Source organism: Apis florea, unplaced genomic scaffold (assembly GCF_048593485.1).
Source record: "Apis florea isolate Af1SG1 unplaced genomic scaffold, ASM4859348v1 contig_1789_pilon, whole genome shotgun sequence".
Classification (NCBI taxonomy): Eukaryota; Metazoa; Arthropoda; class Insecta; order Hymenoptera; family Apidae; genus Apis; species Apis florea.
Genome location: NW_028256481.1, coordinates 28,870 through 51,738, shown reverse-complemented (window position 1 = coordinate 51,738; position 22,869 = coordinate 28,870). Strand labels below are relative to the sequence as shown.

General features: G+C 45.6%; 1 protein-coding gene across 4 annotated transcripts in view; it reads left to right on the top strand.

Annotated features, from left to right (window-relative positions):
- The window catches only part of LOC147658650 (uncharacterized), a 129,241-nt gene extending 106,805 nt beyond the window's left edge, over nt 1-22,436 (top strand). For 2 of the 4 annotated variants that reach the window (XR_015292881.1, XR_015292887.1), the window contains 2 exons: nt 19,481-19,597; nt 19,697-22,436. The gene's annotated coding sequence lies outside the window, so the exon portion shown is untranslated. Of the gene's footprint in view, nt 1-11,705; nt 12,131-14,119; nt 14,337-19,480; nt 19,598-19,696 lie in introns of those variants that run through there. The other 2 variants (XR_015292878.1, XR_015292882.1) reach the window with 2 other exon arrangements.
- Nucleotides 22,437-22,869: the final 433 nt, after the last annotated feature.

Genomic DNA, 22,869 nt, shown 5'->3' with positions numbered 1-22,869 from the left:
GAAACAAGGGAAATTCTACTTCTTCTCTCGTGAACCGGGTAGAAGGCCGGTTCTTTTCCCGCGACCTATTTAATATTTTTAGACCATCGCCGTCGCAGTTTGACACGAATCGAATGCGAATTCATAACTCGCGTAGATTTCCACGCGAAAATTCTCGGAACCGGAGGCGAAGGCGTTACGAAAATTTCAACAAAGTTGAGCTTCAATCGAGTAATCGATATTACTTTCGGACACGAAGAAAAAATTTCGCGTTAACGCTCGTTCATTTTTCCATCGCTCGCCATTATCTTGTGGTCTGCGAGCGTAAATTAAACAGACGTTTCCACAGGTTGCCAAGCCACGCGGCTCGCCAGCCAGAGGCTTGCTTCGATCTTTCGACGCGAGGAGCGTTGCTCGTCATACGGGGACATCCATTAAATTCAGTCGTAAAAACATCGATCGCACACTCTCGATAAGTTCGTCGAGTTCGGTTCACGCTTCACGCTCGCGCTGTCTCCCCTCGAATCGTTTTCTCTCCTTTTTTTTCCTCCTTCCCTCCCACCTCCCTCCCCTTCCTCCTCCTCGTTAATGCTCTTTCCCGTTATACTCGCGGTAACGACAGACAGGCCGACGCCTAAGGGCCGTTCACATTTACGAGCGTAAAAGGAGGCTGAGATATCGACGGAGAAAATGAGTCGGAAAAGTGCGACGGGAGCACCCCTGGCGATCGTCATTGCTTGACCCTTCTCTCCCCCTTTCCTATTCCTTCCCTTTCCATCCGTAGAGGGCGCATCGACACACCATCGTCCTCCTCCCGCCAGGAGGAGGGAAACTGGCCGCCTGGACCTCCGATAAGTGCTCGATTCCATTCTCATCCTCTCGGGGACAGTTACACGGATTACATTCACCACGGCCCGATAATTTTCGTGGAAAAGCGAACGCTATTTCTACACGCGCCGGACGCGGCAGCAACGCACACCGTTCCTCCGCTCGGTTTCCCGGATGAAATGAACCATAGAAGCGTACGTCCCTGTAATTACGTGACGGGATTTCGTAATCTCGGCCAGGTTGTAACGCGATTTCAGCGAACAGCCCCCCGGTTAACGAAAGATCGAGAAATCGTAACCGGGGTTGGCTCGTCAAAATGGAAATGTTATCATCTACGGCATTGTTGTACGATCAAAATCTGGATTACGACAATTCCCGAGTTCTTCGACGAAAAGATCACGACCGTGTATAGACGATATATTTTATACCAGCGTATAAATAGCACAAGGCAGAGCAACAGCTCTATCGTGATCGATCGTTCTTCGACGTTTCTCCGTTCATAAATAGCCCGAGGATTAACGGGGCATGGCTGGGAAAGGCGAATAGAGACAAATCAGAGGAGGTGTTTCTCGCAGTTGGATCGACGAGAAATCGAATTTTCTTACCGGGTGGAAAATCTGTCGGTCGTGGCGAAACACCACGCGTGTTACCCCAATAACCGGATATAACCCTAGCCTGTTCGCTCCTCTGTTCGGTCGCTCATCCATTTTTTACCCGGATTCGCGACACCCCCGGGGTCGCAGCTGCACTCCATTCCGAAGAACAATCTCTGCATATTTGAAATCTATCCCGGCGCGCGCGTATATGTGTGCGTGTTCCTTCGCGCGAGCTAGCAGCGGAGGGCAGAGATTGGGCCGCGTGGCTGAACACTGCAGGAAATCCCGCATCGATGTATTATGGATATTTATAAGTTCTCGAGAACGCCCAGGAGACGCGGTGGCATCCGGGATTCTCTCTTAAAAGTGACGGGCGAGAGAAAGGCGGAAAATCGACTCTCTATTTCTACCGTTTTGACTGGTGAAATTTTCAAGAGGCCATCATTGATTTTACCCCCCTCGTGCCTCGAGCGCCACCCTTATTCCACTCTCCGCACCTCGCTCGCCCTTCTCGAGCCGTTCCCCGCATCGATCACCAGTACTGTCCACGCAAAATAACGATTAGCTCGAGTGCACGAAGCTCTATCGGACACGGCCGGCATATGCCGCCCCGTATTCTTCGAATCCGTCAGCCTCGGGGAAAAATCGAAGTTGTTGCTCCCTATTTTTCCACTTGTGCGCGCCTCGCTTAATTCCATTACCGACGTCCAATCGAATCACCGTGTACCTTCTTCCCCTTCCTGGGATTTTTCAAATCTTTTTTTAATTTACGCGCGTTAAATACGAAAATTATATTTTATTCAATTTCGAGCTGATAAGTAATCGTTTTCGCGCGGTAATGAGCGAGAAAAAAAATATTTCGATTCGAGAGATGTGTATATCGTGCGAATCGATGCTCCACGATGGAGAGGGATAGGCGACAAGGGATGAGGCCGAAGGAGGGTAGCCGTGTTAAATATTTAAAATCGTGAGTTACGTTACCGCGCATATAGGCGTCACATTATCGATAAAGACATCGAGTCCCAGGTGCGTTCTACGTGTTTACGAGTCTCCAAACGGCCCAACTTCCGACAACTTTGAAGGTTATGTTTTGCCGAATGCACCAGGTGCGCCCTCTCTATCTTTCTCTCTCGATCCTCCCTCCCCAACCGAAATATTCTTTCAAGTTCACTACATCCAATGAAATATAAAACGACTAACTCTCCTTGAAACTTAACTCGAACCTATTTCAAGAATATTTGACGCTTACTTAACCAAGCATGAATATCCTGCTCGATACTTCTCAAAAAGTAGTGGTAGTTACACGGCGGACGTTCATTCCATTTGTTTCGTTTCGTCGTTAAAATTACTTTTACCAAAATATATTTTCCATTCGATTCGTGGAGACCATTTCGAATCGTGTCTCTCTCGAACAATCTCTCGCAACAGCGAGCCGGTGATATCGGTGATCGAATCGTGTAAGTGGACCTTTCTGTTTTCGCACACAGCGTTCGCCTCGCCAGTCAGGTCTCAAACTGTGTGGCGGGATCTTCGAAGATAAGGGGTCGGTTTCGTAGTAAGGGGATAAGGTGGACAGTGTCCTCGTGGGGATTGGAACGACCGAGCCGACCTGCCACTTGGCACGTGCGTGGGGCAGTTACTTTAATTCTTTATAAGCGAGACACCGTTATCGAGTTAGGTCAACCCGAAAAGGAAAAAAAAAAAAAAAAGGAAAGGAAAGGGAAGGAAGGATGTTTGACTTACGACGCGATAGAGGGGAAACGGATAAGCTTTCCGCACCGAAGACCATGGCTATCCATGGGAAACGACAATAACAAGAATGGCGAAAGTGTCGTAAAATACGCGCCTTTTTTTTCTTTCTTTTTTTTTTTTTTTACAACTTTTATTTTTTTTTCTTTCTTTCTTTTACGAGGCAATGAAGGCACGCTCGACTTTAATATCGAAGAAAAAAACGAGAGTAGGTCGTGAGAGCGGTGTCGTTAAACCAAGTTATTCACTTTTTACACGATCTATCATCCTAGATCGCTAAATCTTCTAAACAGATACGTTATCGTATAAAAGTTCTCCTATTTCTAATAAAGAAAAAAAATCTTTACTACGTGACGTAAATCATAAATCGTTAATCGTGCAAGCGCATTATTTCTATATTATATAAAATGTGGGGAAAAAATTAAAATCAAAGTTAGAAAAGAGCTTCCTTCCATCTTAGATCTGGTTCAAGATTTAAGTTGAAAAAAAAAAAAAAGCGATATCGAGCAATTTTTAAAGTTCAATTCGGGGGAAAGATAGGAATCGTTTCTCCAATAGAGGAGGCGACGAGTGAATCTGACCGAGGATTGGTTGTGTTTCATTCAGCGTTTTATATCTGTCAACTCGGCTTCTGAATAACGATCTCGTCCAATTTCGGTGCCTTGGCCCGCGAAATGGCGCAACCGCGAATAGATAATGTCTGGGAGGTGGGCATATGCAAATGGATTCGTTGTATCGTTCAACCGTAATGCCATATACGTAGATAAAGTTATCTCGGATGTGACGTCAATTATACAGAAATCTGGCCCGATTTGGGTCGATGAATCTTTTTACCAAGCTTATGGGCAAAATGTATTCAACACTACTATACCCTTTAATACTTTTGCATTGTACATGAACAGTGACGGTCGAGTTAAGTCACGTGTGGTTAATTTTGAATATTTCTGTGTATAATTTCGAACGCCCCGGCGAAGATAATTTTATCCGGAATAATATATATATTTTATACGCGTTTGAGCGAGCTTTCGCTATTTTAACATAATTTACAAAAATACATTTTGAAAGAACATTTCGAAACGTTGCATAACGAAACTGAATATAATAAAATATCGTACGAAATAATATATATATCTTCTTTATCGAAGTGAATTTTTACGAAGCGATATTCTTTTATGTCCGAGCGGTGATGTCATAAATGTCGCCTGCAATGGAAATATGATTGCTCGCTATTTATTATTGAAGCAAACTATGATATAAAAACGTGAAAACCATATAGGTGTAATAAATTTATATTAAAGGACATTTATATCAACTCTTTCTCTCTCTTTCCCTTTTTCTACGTAAATTATTCCCAGACTGAATATATTCGACGGTGTATCAGAAAAATACGTTCCGTTTTAAAATTTAAAAATCAAAAACTCCTACATCTTCCTGTATTTATTATTTAAAATTATGACAAATTTCGACCTATCTACTACACACCTGCTTCGAAAACAAGATATTACGCATTAACACAGTCGCGAGCTCTAGCGGTTGAAACTTGACTTGAGTGGATGTTGCGTACACGTCCAGCGAGAATTGTATATTTTCGTTAGCGCATCCAACGATTGGACACGCTCTAAAATATTCAATTTCTCCCTTTCGAGCAAAGCAAAAGAGATCCCCGCGTTCGCGGATCTGAGATAAACGACATAGCGCGCCTTGATCGCCCCTTTATAATTCGCACTCCAAGGATTAATAAAACTCTACGTCGCAGCCGGAGGGATGACGTCCGTAAAGCATTTTCAAACAACGGGGCGGAAACAACGCGTATGAAACGACACGGCGCGAGTAATCGTTTCAACCAGTCCCTGCGGAACGGAGGAGCGAGGAATCGCGTAGGAAATACCAGCCAGCCGAGTGATTTATCCGCGTTTAGCAACAACCACCTTAGATTAACCGAATTACCGGATCTCGGCGGAGGCGGACGAGGCTCTCGGCCTCGGCCGAGGAACGCCGGTATCCGGCATCCCCCGACAACGATGGCGAGGCAGGCCCTGGTACAAGGTAGGTTTGTCATTGTGCCCCCCAGTGTTTAATTAGAGGGAATATCGACCGGCATGGGAAAGGGTCGGGGAGGCTACCAGACCTCTGGTCGGGTAGAGTGTGGGTATGGATCGAGGATATAGGGGGAGGGAGGGAAGAGGTTAGAGGTTGGAGGGCACGTCTCTAGATAGGCCCCTCACCTGCAATTACCCAATCGCGTCACGGTAATGGATTACCGATTGGAGAGAAGCGGAGGATCTGGTTCGATTCGGTCGCCGGGCAGAGCGGAGTTGAGCGGAGCGGAGCGAAGCGAAGCAGCCGGGGAGAGAGAGAGGGAGGGAGGGAAGCACCGTCTCGCCATCCACCGCGCTCCAGGGGCAATTTACCTCGCCAATCTATGCCACGTAATTGGGAATTTTATAATATTTTTGGAAGCGAGCCAGTCTCGCTCGGCAAGAGCCTAGGCCACGGCTAGAAGGGAAGAAGGAGAGGGATAGAGGGCCGGCGAAGAACAGGAAGGGGGGAGAGGGATGGGGGCACGGGGTTGTACGGAGAAACGGAGGGCCACCAGCCTCTAGGGAAGATAGATATCCTCTTTTTGAGGGCCGCACCGCGCCAGATGAAAAATGCACACGGCTAAAATTCACCGCCGCAAAAAGGGTGCGAGCGATTTGGAAGCATACCAAATTGTAATCGTCGGAAATCGACGATTAATTTATCACGGAAGTACTCTCCTCCTCCTCCTCCTCCTCCTCCCCCTCTCCTTTCGACATCCGCGCCACTCTCACCACTTCTTTTCTTCGCTCGTCTTTCCTTTATTTCCCTCTTATTATACCCTCATAATACGCGAAATCGTACGAAGATGAATATACCCGGGGAACGAACCTTTCACCTCACGCGTTCCACGAGGATCGCAATAATCGAGGAGCAGGTGTCCGTTATTTTCGAACGATTTTCGTGATGATGGTGGTGGTGGTGGTGGTGGTGGTGGTGGCGAGCCTACTTAGTTTTTCCTCTCCTTTTTTTCCTATTTCTATTTCGTCGTCGTTTTTACGCTGCGACGCGAATTTCGCCCGATTTAAGTAGCTCGAAAATAGCCTGGAAGCACGAACTCCGAACGTCGACGAGACTCGACGTTACCCTGTTTGCTTTTTCTTATAGAAAATGATACTTGCTTACCGTTGGTCGACGTGTTTGGACGAGTTCCAAATTCAATGGAACGACTTTGTCTAACGTTCCCCTCGAAGATGGTGAAAATTTTCCGAATATGTATGTCTGTATATTGGAATTTTTCAATAATCGTACAAGTCGACCTAAAATGTGGAACACGATGAATGGAATCCGAAGTATCGTATCAGAGAAATTTCAAAAGTGCAGAGTTAGCTAATATATATTATACATTATATATTATATAAAGAGAGAGAGAGAGAGAGAGAGAGAGAGAGAGAGAGAGAGAGAGAGAAATTAATCATTTCGTGTTTTTGTTGATCCTTTCGAAAATCTTTCTTCCGTTCCAACCGATGTTTCGTCGAATGAGTCGAATTATAACACGCATTCGTAAATAACAGCAATTTCTTTCAAAATACAACAAGCACATACATAAATTCATAAGGGAAAAAAGTTGTTGCTCAAGTTATACACAACTCTATATAGAATCGATGTTAGGATAAAAAAGGAGAAGGCCATCCTTCTCGTTCGTTAAAAACCGGTGGTTCGTCGAAACGCGGTGGTGGAACGCAATATCGAGATAGCGTAGCGTTTTATCGGCTGTGGAATGAAGGCTGTTGCATTAGGAAAAGTTAACGGAACCGGTCGGGAAAAAGATCGCACCGTTTACGGCATATTGAAATCATAAATCGCGAGCCGAGCTATCGTCGAAACGGCATACCGCGGTGAACGGCAGGGAAACAAAAGTGCTTTCTGATCGCGGCACTCGCTAAAAGCATCTATAGACTTTGAGAGTACGATAATAACGTTCGGTTACCAGGTTGGCACAGCTGGTTGGTAGGAGTGTGGCGTGCTATCGTTCTGGTACGGCCGCCTCCAGCAACGGTACGCCGTCGCACGTGAAACAGCCACACGGCTCGGAGCCACTTTATATTCAAAGCGCAGGCGGACGTCTCTGAAAATGCAATCGCAAAATACAATACCGTGCATTACCTATACCCTAGCGCGCCCCAGAAAGAGATATCGTAAAAGATGATGTTATACATTATGCGGCGCGAGGCTTCCAACTCCTCCCTCCCATCCCCCTCGACCCTCTCTCCCTCTCCCTCTCTCTCTCCTCCTCCTCCTCCCCTGCACCGGTTGCTGCAACGTCCGTGCCCACCGTACCGACCGATACGTTAATAAAATTCGAGAGTTGAAAGGGGCGAGCTATGGATATATACGTACTCCACCCACGATATTGGAGTATCCCCAAGGAAAATCCTATTCCACTTTTTCCTCCCCCTCCCCCTCGGTCACGCCCTCAGGATACAGGCGAAGATATGTGAAAAATCGTTCCCGAAGTCTCCGGCCTTTTATTATTTATCGTGCCGTGCCGTTTGTTCGCGTTGGGACCGGAAACAAAATTCCTCCACCATTTCCGTCCGACCAGGGATTGCACGGGGGATAGTATTTCTCGCTTCAACCTTTTCCCTCCCGCCCCTCCCTCCCTCTCCGTTTTCCCCATGTTGTTACGGGGCGAAACATCGAAAGTCCGGAGGGAAATAGCGTGCAAAATTGAAATTTACTTAATTTCTGGTTTTCTCTCTTTTTCCTTTTTCCTTTCTCCTTTTTTCTTTCTTTTTTTTTTTTTTTTTTCTTTTTTCACCTGTGACGATAAAATTCGCAGCGAGCCGTGTTTCCCTCGCTCGAAATCGAGGGTTCTTTTTTTTTTTTTTTTTTTCGCCTCTTGGAGGAGGAGGAGAAGGGAATAATACCGATAAAGACGAGAACTTAAGTGATTAAGCTGTAGGAAAGGAAAGCCTCGGCGGTTTGGCGGTTTGCATTAACGGTCTTGACTGTAGGAAAGTGGGGCGTATTTCACGGGGAATTGCTGTCTACATCGACCATTGAGTAAGAAATAAATGCTCGAGCAACGGGCATGTATTCCCCATGCTTTCGGTTCAATTACAAGCTGGTAGTCAAGGCTGTTAACATTTCCTCGCGTTTCATTAAATCACCTTCCACGACCGCAGAATTTATTTCTCATCCCGGTATTTTTCCATCGCATGCGCTCCCCGCGCGTATACGCGCGCACCTCGTGCAATTTTTTCTTCCCCCCTCCTCCTCCTCCTCCTCCTCCTCCTCCTCCTCCTCCTCCTATCCGACCGAACCGATGCGTATAAATTCCCCAAATACTTTAAAGCTTTCATGCGTGTACCAAGCAGCCCGAAGCGCGAATGAATAAAATATGTATGCTAAAAATTTTGCAATTTTTCGTTCGATTGAAACTATTTAAATATTAAAGCCGCCCCCTCCCTCCCTCTCCCTGCGAACTCGTGGATTTTAATGTTTAAAACCGAGACCGAACGAAAGAGAGAAAGAAGCGGAGAGAGAAGCGGGAGAGAAAAAGGGAAACGATAAAAACGATCTCGATTTTTCGCGCACGTTTCATAACAGCGACACACGCGGCCCGTGGTGAGAATTGTACACGCGTGTCCCGTCGTGCAAACCGACGATTCTCGAACGAAAGCTTTCTTCGTGCCGACGGGGCAATACCTAGTTCCCCGCTAACCCCGTACTCTTTTCAATCCCCTGGAAGAGGAGAAGGGTTCAAAGGGAGGAGAGGTATAAGGCCGAGGTGTGGGAGGAGGAACCGCTTCACGACCGTTCGTTATCAGGATGTGAGAATCGTGCACGGGTGGGCATGGATAAGCCGGGTGCACAATGAGGTAGAACGTGGATCGTCCCGAAGCTGGGGGGGAGGAACCGGAGGGAGGCGAGGCCGGAGAGCTGAGAAAAGAGAAAGAGAAGGGAGAGAAAGAGAGAAATGGGAAGGGCGAGGTGCAGTTAGGGGGCGATCAGGATACGGAGAGGTCTGCGGCACCCGCGGCTACTCTTCTCTGTCTGGGTTTCATCCGGGAAGCTTTGCATGGAAATGCCGCCGCTGAATAACCCACCGCCGCTAACTTCAGCACAATGGTCGTCACATTATGTTGCGTCAGAAAGCACCAACGCCGGTGAAGCGAGCTTCGCCAATGCCATCTCTCTCTCCCTCTCGCTTCCTCCCTCCTTCTGTCCTCTGTAATTCCCCCCCTACCTTTCCTCCCGTATCGTCCTTCTTCCTTCGTTGTGTGCGTGGCGGCTCGCTATCTGCCTACGCCGGCATCCTCCACCTCCTCCTCCTCCTCCTCCTCCTCCTCCTCGTTTCTCCTGAACGCGTGTGAAAAGGAGTCGTTCAACAGATGCGTTCTATCGTGATCTATTGTAAGCGAGTAACACGCAAGACGAAGAACCCGTGAAGAAATTGGCAAATTTAACGGTGATAACGGAACGAGGATAATCCTTCTCAATTTACTTTTCGTATTTCTAATAATTGGATACCGTGTGAAATGTCACTTTTTTCTTCTTCTTTTTTTTTGGTAATATACTCGACACTTTGAGAAAAACGAATTAGCAGAGATTTGCAGCGAGCCACTTCCCCGCGGGTGTGTCACGTAGAACGAAAATGGGGGGGAGGAATCGTCTAGGAATAACAGCGATTACTCACGGGGAACGTGCGACTTGATACAAGAGCCATTCCTCTGGCAGCTCCTCCTCCGATAGTTCGTCTTAACCGCCGCGGGTGCACAGGGTTCGGAGAGTTAATTGCAGAGCTTTGTCTGAGTCGCGGTGATACATGCAAGGGGATACCTTCTCCTCCCTTCTCGTGAAGGGTGTCGTCGAGGGTCGATAACGTCGTCTCGAGATGAAACTGTCGTGGCTGCTGACGTGCATTTAAATAGGTCAACTGGATAGCCCCCCGCGCTGTGTTCTATCTCCTTTCGAAATTTCGACGCGACACCTCGTTTTCAATGAACAAAGTCCGGCTAAGAGAGTCGTATCTCGACAATGATAAACTATCCACGCGGCTGAAAAGAAAAAAGAAATTACGTACGGGCGATGGCCCTCTTCCCTCCTCCCCCTATCGTTCACGGTTACGAATTGTGACCGTAACGAAAATGGAAAAGTTAACGATACGACAACTCTGACGTTGACGAAGTAGCAATACCTAGCAGTGGCGTGCGAGCAGATTGATAGGATAACCTTGGCGCGAGATACGGAGCGCCATAAATACCGAGTGGGACGCTTTGCGTCCCGAGACATGCAAAGCGTTGCGAAAACCTCGGAACGAACGAGAAGTCGTTGTTCTTTCGTCTGGAATCGTTTTGGAAAGAATGGAAAAGCGAAAACGTGTGTATATAAATATGTAACGAAGCTAGTGGGGGCGGGTTCGTTCGTGACTTTCGCGAGTTAATCAGTAACTCTTTCAGTCGGAGTTACAGCTCTGCTTCCAGTCGGAGCCTGGATCTTAGCAGGCTCGTACAATAGGAACGTAACTTTGCATAGGACACGTACACGTAACAACCAACAACTAAAGCACTCCGTAGAGTCGGTACAACTCCTTTCTCTCTCTCTCTCTCTCTCTCTCTCGACCACGATACGGGAGAAAGGAAGGAGAAGAGAGAGAGAGAGAGAGAGAAGAGTACTAAGGTCGAGGAGTGGCTCTCCGAGCGTGCATATGTATCCATTATGCAAATTTCGCGCCCATTATAATAAGCGAAGCCCTCGGAGGTTACAAGCCTAGAACTGGCGACATTACCGCAACACGGCGACACGGTCCAAGAGGACAAATTCAATTAGGACTCGGACGATAAGTTTGCGGCCGAGTCAACCGGGCGAATCGTTTCGACCGGTGGCACGCTCTCGTAACTTGGGATCGACTTACGAGGGTTCCGAAGAGACGAGCGTTGCATGAGAATCGCTCCCCCGCTTGAAAATTCCCCTTCCCAACCTACTTATTGCCACTTTAAGTTTCTTAAACGTGTTGAATTATCCATGAAAGTTAAGCGTTTATTTCGAACGCCGCTCGAGAACTTGGGATTCGAATATATATTTATTCGTCGTTCAATTTAGGAAGAATCAGCAGTTGCACAAGCTAATAGGGTAAAGTTGGTCGTGTAATTTTCATGATGCATCGATTACTCGGGAAAATTTATGGGGAAAAATTAGGGTTAAATTGCCGGTGACCGCAAGCCCTCGAGTTCTCGAGTGCTAGGTGAGGTACAAAGCCCTTCGTGTTCTAAGATTAATCGCGTCTGGATGGTGTCCACCTTACATCCATGTCATTCGTTTATCCCTTCCGCGTCTATATAGCTCCATCCCTCTTAAGTACCCTTCCTTACCAAGATTCTCATTACTTAAGGCGCAGCATTACCATATTGATTTCCCGTGGGAACAGTTTCCCCGAAACTTCCTCCGATCCAACCCCTCTTTCTTCATTAGGGGATAATGCGCCACGCTCTTCGAATAATTCGAATTCGTTCCCATTCTCGATTCTAGGGCAACAATTAACGACCAATAATCGTAGAAGACACGTTCGACGATCGTCGTAATAAGAAATTCTAATCTGAATTTTCTTCTCGCGCTAACGAATGCGTGCGTTGGATCTCTCTTCCCAGCTCTCTTCTCTTTGGCCCCGTGGTTAAAGAACTGGACAATCGGAGAACAAGGGGACGAATCGAATCGTGAGGGTCACCGGGTGGAAGGGAGAGCAGCAGCAGCAGCAGAGCAGCTATATAGCGACAAATACTTTGTTCTGGCCGGCTTCCTATCCGCCTACTTCCAATAAAAAGAAACAAAAACCTATTGTTGGCCATTCTGTGGGTGGTGGGCTGGCTGGGTGATCCATCAGGGCTCGAATGGGAAAGGCTTGGGGGTAACAGGGGATGGAACACATCGAAGCCTGCCTGCCTCGCTGGATGGGGGTGAGTAATTAACCAGGCTTGCCTACTACTCTCCGCTTCTACCGGTCTGTCTGTTTGCACTGGAACCTTATGTACCACGTTGAATCCTGCTCCCATGGACGATCTGTCTAGCTGACCGCTTAATGAACATGAATATTACTTGTATCTTTTTCTCGATGTCGATAACCGGTGCTCGTATTTATCTCTCATTACTCGAACAACCGTTCAACAGTTTTTCCTTTCAACTCTAGCCAAATCTTATTTTCCGCGTGTAACAGTTTTATTTGTAATCAGCGTCTCGAAAAGTGATCGTGCGTGAAAAATCGCAAAAGAAAGAACGAAAGTGGAAATGAGATTCCCCCCTCCTTCCCTTATTCTTAATTACACCTAGTCTAAATTATAATTTCGATAATTTGTTCAGAAATTGTCGATCAGGGATAGAGGGACAACGAGGTCGATCCGTAATATCGACTTGGAATTATTGTAAACGCGAATTCGATCCTTCATCACGAACACTGATGTCAAATTGCTACCACGGAGGGCCGTTAATCATAGTTGGAGGTGGAACTCTGCTCGTTGCTGGTGTACAGTAGTTATCTGTAGCATGCTGGCCATTAAATTCAATTTACATATAAATTCAAATTATTCTATTGCACTGCTACTCGTGTAATCGTGATTACGTAATATAATCGCACATCGCCGTACAATGTAACAAATATAAACAGGTCGTTTCGAAAGCAGTTACTTTCTCTTTCATGGCGGCCGTTAAATCAAGTTATTGATTCGCGTAAAATAAACGAGCATTTCTTCGTTGAATCGTGATATATCTCCTATTATCCATTTTCGTTAAATTATCGGTTATTAATACATCGAATTAATTCACACACGAGCAAATACACGAATCTATCCGGATCGAGTATAATAGAATAGATTTGCAAGAATCGCTTGATCTTATCCACTCGGAATGGATAATTGAAAAAAAAAAAAAGTAGCTTAGCCTTTAGATCGATCGTAACGTTTATCGTAATCGTAACGTTACGGAAACTAAAGCGCGTTGATATTGGATAATCATGCCGTAAAAGGAGAAAAAAGAGCATCGACGAGGTGGACCAAGAAATGAAGAGTGCTTCTACTTCGTCTCACGAGGTATGAAGGTTGCGGAGGCGTGAAGTAGGTTGGGTTTTCTAGAGCCTTGGACTGGAAAGTGTCGGAGGCGGCGGCGGCGGCAACGGCGTCGGCTGGCGAATGCTTCGAGGGTGAAGGCAGTGATGATGGATTGTCCTCCGCGTGTAAATATTTCACACTACACTCATCACAATTTTCGCTTCGGCTCGGCGCGACGTTCTCCACCGAAATAACTTCGCGCCAGCTCTTGAAATTCGACCGCCTTCCCTTTCTTTCCACCTCCTCCTTCCAGTAAACACTTTAATCGAGATAAGATGTTCCTACGTTCCTTTACATTCGCCCGTGCATATTTTCTTACTCCCTACAGACAGATTTAGAATCTTGCTATTTTTCAAATTTCCTTTAATGAAAATTCTGCGCCCACGCTGGCGCCGATCTATATAGTATCGATCACCTCCGCTAGATGGTTCCAAATATCGTCTCTGCTCTCGCTGGCATAATCGACGAGTGTCACGTTCTTAATTATAACCGACTAAAGAGTCGTTCGTATTCATGGATCGAGTTTGCAATCAATTTTTTTAAAGAATATATATTTGAGAATATTAATGAATTTCTTTTTTTCTTTTTTCTTTTTTTTCTTTTTCGAAATCTCTCATATTTTCACGAGACGACATTGTCCATCGCTGTATATTCTAGATTCCGGAGGTATCAAGATTCTGGATTTTCTTGCGACGTGGCCGTGATCCAAACAGTTTCCTTCCCACGGTCGGACCTTCTTCCTTCTTCCCCGTTTTACTTTAATCCCTGTCTCCCCCTTTAATCCATCAATGGCACGATGAAAGGCACACGGAGATACGAAGAAATCTAATACCAAAATGGATTTAGTCGTTATAGGATACGGCCACTGGAGAAATAAGCACGGGGCGAATGGGCGGCGAATCCAGCTAAATCCATCATCTCGACTGCCGCCACCGTCATTCCCTTGACGTCGCATCGAAATGCGATGTTTAAAACGTAACGCTGCCGCATCGCTGGAACGCTGCGAACGAACCGTGTAAGAAGAATCCGCGTAATCCAATTAATAATAATCTATCGTATCGTTCAACGATTATTATACAACAAAATACAAGTAAGAGAGAAGAAGAGTTTTCTAATCTAATCGATAAATCATCACGGTTGGAGATGGATCGATCCGTTGCGAGAATTTTGCGGCGGCGCGCTTAAGTCTTATCGAGTAACAACGAGGTTCGGCGTGCGCTTGACAGGTGACGAGGAAAGGAAGAAAGGAATACAGTGGAAGAAAATGCGTTCGTGACGAGAGAAAGAAGAATTCTCTCTCGGAGAAGTAGTAGAGATTGCGAGTGAAACAGGGACCCTTTGATACACCATTGCAAAGCCGTCTTTCGCGGACGTGCAGACATCCTATTTACATTTATACCCACCTTCCGGTCTCGATGGGGGTCTGAGGATGTCGTGGAACTCGGGATGGAACGGGGGACAGAGGGGTGTGTGCGCGCGCGTGTGTGTATCTATGGGGGCGAATCGAGCGGAGAACGGTGGATATATCCAGACACTGAAATTTTCGCTTCGATGCTTTCAACAATAACGCATCGTACATCTTCCACGGAGGGACGAGCAATATTTCAAGCGACTGCGGGGGTTACGTGTATAGGGTTACGTGCATGCGCCCCTATACGGGAGTCGAGGGTGCACGTACACGAGCAAACGCCAAGAGAAAACCAATCCTCGCGCTCGTATCTGACGCGATTGCTCGCGTGCGTGCAAACGCGACACTGATGGCTCGAATTTTCGTGGAATTCGTCACGTACTTGTTTCATCCTTCCCTCTATATACACACCGACCTGTATAATCGGATCGAGTTCGCGTAGGCGATAACCGGCGTTCCTCGACCTTGAACGTTCATCCCACGAAAATGGTAGGGCGACGGCGAAGATCTTTCCTCTCGAAAATCTCGTTATTCGCGTGTCACGTTGATACGCCGTTAAAATAACGAGGAAATTAAACCCGTAAACGTTTAATTAAAAAAGAAATCGTGGTAAGGGCATACGGGTTAGTCGCGCGCGCGCGCAAAAAAAAAAAAAAAAAGGTGCAGCACCTCGTGAAACGTTGCTTTCGAACGCTTTTGTAAGTAGATACGCTTTTTATTCTTTGACAACTCGCGTTCTTTGTCGCGTTTCCAAGCGTAAAATATAAATTCACGGGCTGACAAGCTCTGCCGATCTCGGGCGCGGGAAGATTTTTCTTCACTTCTTTGAAACAATTAGTAGTAGCAGGACGAATTTTTGCGCAAAGGGCGATACGATAAAGCGGGGCGAATTAATGCTCAATTATTTTGCGACATTTTTGCGACATTGGATCGTTGATGTCATTAAATATCGTTAATATTGTACGCCGTGATATATTATCAATTTTAATTACACCTTTTGTAAAATATAGAAGCTAATTTACTTGTAGTCAAATTATATTACGAAACCAATTACTGGACAACGTAATTAAAGCGTGTTATACATCGAAATTTCAGCATGTCGCTGACATCTGTTGGGTTACAACAAGATTAAATTAAATTTTGCCGTTACAGTTTCTACGCTGAATACCTTCCTACAATATAAAATATAACGGGGCAAAGTGTACAACGAAATTGAAATAATGCGACGAATATTTCGTTTCGAAAATATTCTCAATATTCTCTGCGTATACAATAATCTATTTCATTCCGGTAAACAACGATGAATTTTTTGAAAAGCAATTTTTTGGCCTTCGTTCAGCGAAGGATTTCAATCGAAACGTCTTGGACCGCGTAAACGCGGAACGATTTTTAACGCACGAATTCGAGGGAGGGGGAGGGAGAAGAAGAAGGATCGGTGGAGGGGAGGATAGAAAGGATTATTGGAGATTACTCCTGAACTCGGTCCGATTGTCAATACTCGTCCTCGTTTCACGGTGACGCCGCGATAACCCTTAATAAATGTCTCTCGGCCGAAAAACCTGCGGGGCCAAAGAAACACGAACGGAGGGATCAGCGAAGAGATATATTGCCCCGCGTAAATCCTCAATAAACCGTTACTGAGCCTGGCAATAAAACGAAACGGCGCCGTCACGCCGTTGCAATTATCGTTGCTTCAGTGTCACGCCGCGCCACTCGATAGTCGTTGAACTTAACACTATCCTACTTGTACGTAACACGAGTTCATCGTTATGAACCTAATAAAGTTTTTACCTTCGTGAGGGTGATAAGCGCGACAGGGCATCCCTTCCTCCCCTCCCTCAGTTATCGCTAAGTACTCGCATCAGCGTGAACTTTCACGTATACCTCCACCTTTACACCAAGGATACACCAAACCCGTTTCGTGCGTGTTGATCGCTAATTATTTCTCCCTCTCCCTCTCTCGAAAGATAACGGGTACCAAGATAGAACTATAAACAAGATATCGATACTTTCGTTGAATTGTTAAAACCACCAGATGGCATAGTATCGAGACCAATCGAAATAAGAACGTTTTCGGTTGAATTATTAAAAACTTGGAAATAGTATATATATATAATATAGAAGGCACGATCGAAAGGATAAATTATAAATGGGACGAGAATAGAATATAATCCATGGGATTATCAAAAGCAGAAGAAAAATAGGAAAGGCTGTGTCTGAGAAATAAAAATATTTCTATTGAATTATCAAAATCCATTTGCCAAGTAGCGATACAGAAGCGTGCGTGCGTGCCTGGGAGCAACCAAGGGCGAGCATTATCAGAAGCGCGGAGGAAACGGCGGAACCGGTAAATTTATATTACCGGCAAATGCAAAAAGGTTTTATTAGCTTTTTACGCGCGGATAGGTTATGTCTTGCGCCACCTCTCGTCGTTAATCTTTGGAGTTTCGTGAGGATAGCGGGCAGACAAGCAGGGGCGAGCCTGTGCAGTGTACGTCGGCACGCGACGAGTCCGCCTATCTAGCCCATGTTTCAGTCACCGGCCTCCTTTCTTTTTCGCGTCTCGAGTGGGAAAAAAATGGTGGAGAGGGCACGATAAACCCTCTAAATAATTGCGGCCGATCTTTCGCCGCGTATACGTTTCTCTTTCCGATATTTCAAATCCCCCAAAATTGCATTGGGAGTGAGATTAGTCGCCGACTGGGAAAAACGCCGAATATCGTGACGCCCGAAACTTTCTTCCTTCCTTCTTCTCCACTCCCTCTTATTTTTTTTTTTTTTTTTTTATCGTACATGGTATCTTCCAGCGCTATACGACCATGCGAGGGGAATGATCGAGCGATAAGCGATAACGCCGTCACGACTTTTAATCGTCGGTTTTCGTGTCCAATTTGTTGTCTACCATATCCGAGAATACAAAAATACATTCTTCTCCGAAGGATCTCATCAACGATCGTGCGTAGATCGTGACGAGAGAAGTTTCAAACGAAGCTAAGTAATGAATACTCGACTCGAGAAACAAGGTCGAGATAATCCAATGTCGAGTCGGAAAGAAAAGATCATTTGATGAGGTAAGTAACGCATAAATGCATATTTAACAGTTTAACGCGGCAAAAGCCGCGCCACGAAGGGTGAGGAAGGGGAGAGGGGGGGAGGGGGTTCATTCGCCATAGGAGGAAGAAGACGGAAAGGCGCGATTGCCGTCGATGCACAGGTTAAGTGCTTTTAGCGACAAAAAAAGCAAGACAGCCCGCGGCGTAAAAGCCACGATGTTATCGGCAAAGGTTGAGCAGCGCGAGGGTAGAAAGGTGAGGCATGAATATGCAACTAGCCGCAACCGTTAAACACTTCCGTTAACACTTGACGCTTCTCCGCCGAATCGAACCGCCTGTTCCACCCAAGATAATACCGATAATTGTCCACGGACGATTAAAATTCGTCAACGAGCTGCCATCTTGTATCGACTCGTCGGGCTAATTTTATTTCACCAGCGATTATTATATTCGTTCGAGGGGGGGGGAGGAGGGGGAGAGCGACGCGAGTTTTTAGCACGCCTAGGATAAAAGGTAAATCGTGTGGCGGATCGTTTTTTTTTTTTTTTTTTTTTTCCTCTCGATACGTAGGACAGATAGTTGGCAAACACGCGGCATATTCGCCGCGTGGACGGTACACGGGATTGCAGGGGCGAGGCGAAATATCTATAAAATCCTAAATCCGTATGATGGATACGATCCGGCCGGGATTCGTATTCGGTGGGAGGGAACGATTGGTAATCGGTCGTCGGCGGCGCGTAGACGCGAGAGAGGTGCAGGTACACCGGCATGCGGCAGCAGCATCTGCGCATACATCAGGCTCGAATTGACACGGGCACACCGCGAATCGGAGCGCCAGATTTTCAAGGGGAATTTGTAAATTTCCCCGTGTTCTGTACGCCGCGCCTGTACGTCGCGCCGTCAGCGCGGCCTCGCATAAACACGTTACGTCATCCGCGCGGCTCTCGCAGCCGGCGTTGCCCGTTTGTCCCCATTAACGATTGAAGTTGGCCCGATCGCGACAGATGGGTGCGACGTGACCGTACACCGCAGCCACATTCCGCGAAATCCATGAAATATTTAACCGCATTATTGATTCCCTCCGTGGTCCACGGGAGTGCTCTCTCTCCTCGTCGTAAATTCATTAGCCGTTCGAAGTTCGCCGCTCGCGGAGCCGGCACGCGAGCCCGCCCCACGCGCGTTCCCCGACAATTATCGAATTCTCCGATATATCCTTTCGGTTCGAGTGTGTGTACGGGTGTGTCGTTACGAGTAACGGCACGTATACCGGCGCGGGACGGGGAGAGGGGCCCTGTGAACCGAGTAATATTTGTAGAAACCGTCCCCGGTAATTGCCACCGCATTAAAGTTATCGATTTATCGTTACGATTCATTCCCTGACAGATTTATTAATTAGACTGCCGTTACTACCTCCTTCTATGGTTCCTCGCTTATCGCCACTATTTCTGCTCCCCTGTTTTGTCGTTATATATATATATATATTTCTTTTTTGTACGTTTAACGTAAAATATCGCGCTTTTAACGGCTCGTGTTTCTAAATTTCGACCCCTTTTTTCTCTTGATCCCTTGACAACCCTCGAAGAATTTATTTTATTTAATTTATATTATTGAAACTCGTTACGAAAAGGCAATAGTTCTCGATCGTTACCCTTACCCTTTAAATTGCTGTCCGATTCATTTCGATTTTTAATTACGTACGTACGAGAGGTTAATTTTTAATCGTTTACTATCTTTGTTCTTTTCTAGTAGAACGAGCGAGGGACGAATCAATTCCAAGAAAAGGCATTGAACGCGATTCTTAGGAAAGCATAGCACGCAATTCCAAGGAAAATATAGGTCACTGGGTCGCATCATCGCCAGGCAGTAAGGAAACTTTAAGCCCTCGTATCTCGGCGGCCGATCGAGATATCGGGATGGATCGAAAAGCGATTTCAACCGTGTGATTTTCTTCGTCTGTTTCAGAATATTTTTTTAGATTGCTCGCGTGTTCATGAACGCGTGGCCTCTTTAATCGGGGGTGCGATTCGTCAGCAGAGAATTGTATTATGAAGGGAAAAAACGGCGGCAGCAATGATTCAAAGGGAGGCAGAAAAGACGAATGAGACGGGCGAGAAAGAGAGTAACAGCTAGCTGCGAGAGAGTGTCTTGCTCACAGGGCACATAAAATATCAGCCGGAAGATTACCATCGTCCCCCGATCCCCCACTGGCTCCTCCACATCCGCCCTCTGCCGCGCTACTAGTTTTTACCAGGAATATATGCACCAACCGTCGCTTTGTTACTTGGCCCTTTTTTTGCCCGCCTTCCTTTCGTCCACCAAACGACCCTTCTTCTTCTTCTTCTTCTTCTTCTTCTTCTTCTTCTTCTTCTCCTTCTCCCACCTACCAACCTCGAGCCGTTTCTACTACCCACGCTACCCGGTCATATCGTTCTATTCCTGGACACAAGTGTGGTGCCTGCAAGTTGCATTAGCAACGGCGAATTATCAATGAATGCTGTTGCGCGCGCACAGCTCGCCGCTCCACCGCTTTATTTCACCGATCCCGTGCCCGGCCCCTCGATATATCGCGATTCCGGTGAATCGAATTGTACAACGTGCGTGTACAACGTGCGCGCGTTCTGAAACGCGGATGTAATTAGTCCAAAGTTGCATTATGTAACGTATCGAACGAGTATTCCCCTTCGTCGTTTGGATTTCAATTAGGATTTTGCTTCCATTGTCCCGTTCCGAATATCCGCCGAATACCGAATATCCCCGAAACTTTATCGCTCTCTTTTAACTTTGAATCAATTTCCAAGATAAATCGTGCGAAAATCGTACGTAGAATGGAGGGGAATGGAGGAGGGGAAGAAGATGACGGGCCTCGATAACGAGACAAATGTCACGAAGAGTTGAAAATGGTCACGGTTTTTCTACGTACGTCGAATACATCATAAGCTATCAGCGATTCCCGGGTAGATTCATTTATCGTATGGTGGACGTATGGTAATGTGATCGATGTGTCACGCCATTGTATGCACGCGCCCGTCGCTTTTTCAATACGAATACGAAAGCCGGTGGAGCTGCTCGTTTCGTTAGGCTAAGTTGTCAAGTACGTGAAATTAAAAAAAGTGGAAACTTACGAGTTTCGCTTTAATTGCCGCGATTGGGAGTGTAAACGGGTAGTACGCTTGATAAAAAAGAGTTTACATATTTCTCGTTGCTACGTTCATTTATTATTAGTGCTAACCTATCATTACACAGAATTTACACGAAGCAATGTACACTCGTTAGTCAGTAGATTGATAGATGAGAATATGCAAACTGAAGACACGGTAAAAAGTGGTAATTTAGCATTGTGAAAGATAGTGATCGCAGTATCGTAATGCTTTGTAAATATGAGCATGCAGCGATATGTTTGATTATAATAATTTTACAAAATAAAGAAGCTTTAACAGAAAAAAGCTTTCGATCAAATTCAATCGTTATTCGTTGAATTCTCCACACGCGTAACCACACGTGTGAACCGGGTGGTAGCCTTGCGTGGAAATAGCGGGAAAAAAAAAAAAAAAAAAAGGAAAAAAGAAAAAAAGCAAGCGTACCTTTGTTTAATCGATCTCGTAAAGACAAGTGACCCGTATACACGGCAATAAACTCAGCCAAACAGAAACGTGTAACCTTGATAAAAGTTTCAATAAAATAAAAATTCTATTTGCTTGTAAAACGAAACTTTCAACCGTGCATATAAATTACCAGGACGACGTTAGTTACCAGAGTTCTACGTATATTATAACGTACACACGCGCGAAATGGTTAATAATTCAAAGCAACTTGGTCTTATGCTCGCTTCGCTTCACTTGTAAACCACTAACACGTAATTCTCCATTCCCTTCTCCCCTATGTCTTTACCACGGTACTTTGCAATTTTTCTTTTTTCCTTTTCTTTTTTTTTCTTTTCTTTTTTACGTCGCGAAAGAAAACTGCTTGAAAGTAGTGGCTCTCGAAAGACGCATGATTTATTACGTTGGTGTGTCCCTTATCGTTGCATCTATTAATGCGGAACAAATGTAGCAACAAGGTAACGCAATTTGTAAAATGTATATATCGACGTGTTGAAAATTTAAAAAAAATTTCGTCGTTCGAACTATTCTTTTTTTTTTTTTTTTTTCGAAAAATATCGTATCGTTGCACGCGATCTTCAACGAGAACAACGAACGAGGAACACCAACGCCTATTCCAAGTTTAACGTATGATTGCAAAAGTATCGATATTATTTTCGAACGAAAATAGAATTGGTAAACCGTACGTGACCGAAATTGTAAAGTATTCGTTAGCGAAATTGGGGAATCGTATTCGAACGAACAAAAAAAGGAAGAAGAAAGAAGAAAAGGATAAAATAGGGAACGATATAATAAGGGCAATGGACGTTGCTGTTTATTCGTCGCTCGTCTATTTGTATCCTGTCTGGGTTAAATATCGATTAATTCGATATCCCTTCCCTTCTTCCCCTTGCACATCACCCCGTCTCACTCGTCGTATGACGGACGTTTCATAATTTAGTTGTGCCGGTTGATACGACATGCGAAGAGTCGTCCATCCGGAGATGGACAGGCTGAAGGAGGATCGAGGTAATGAACGCTGTGAATAACGCTCTATGGATCGTATCGTTGCGCAATTATTATCATCATCTGTATATGCGTGTACAATAATAACAATGTGTATAAAAAAATAAAAAAAACATTGGTAGAAAAATTTCGCGAAGGTTTCGTTGAAAATTTCGTCGTAAAGAATACGTAAGTCTAGGTTGTACAACGAGAAAGTGGGCGAAATGCTCGCCTCGAAGAGTGGAAAAGTGGTTATTACTTTGTTCACGAAGATAGAATACGGCCAGCAAAGTAGAAACGGCGGCGACATCGTCGTGAGACGACACTCTTGAAACCGAGGGGCTCGATTTTCTTGGTCGAGTCTTGGGTGAGTATCCCCTCTCCCTCCCCTCCAAAAAAGCCTCCTCTATTCCAATCTCCGCTTTAGACTTGACGTCGAGTATTACGAGCTACCTACGAAACTTTTATTGGGCCGACCAAACACTGCCTTTTACTACTTTTCATTACTTTTTATCGTCGCTCGTCTCCACCACGTTCGCACGTCCATTTTTT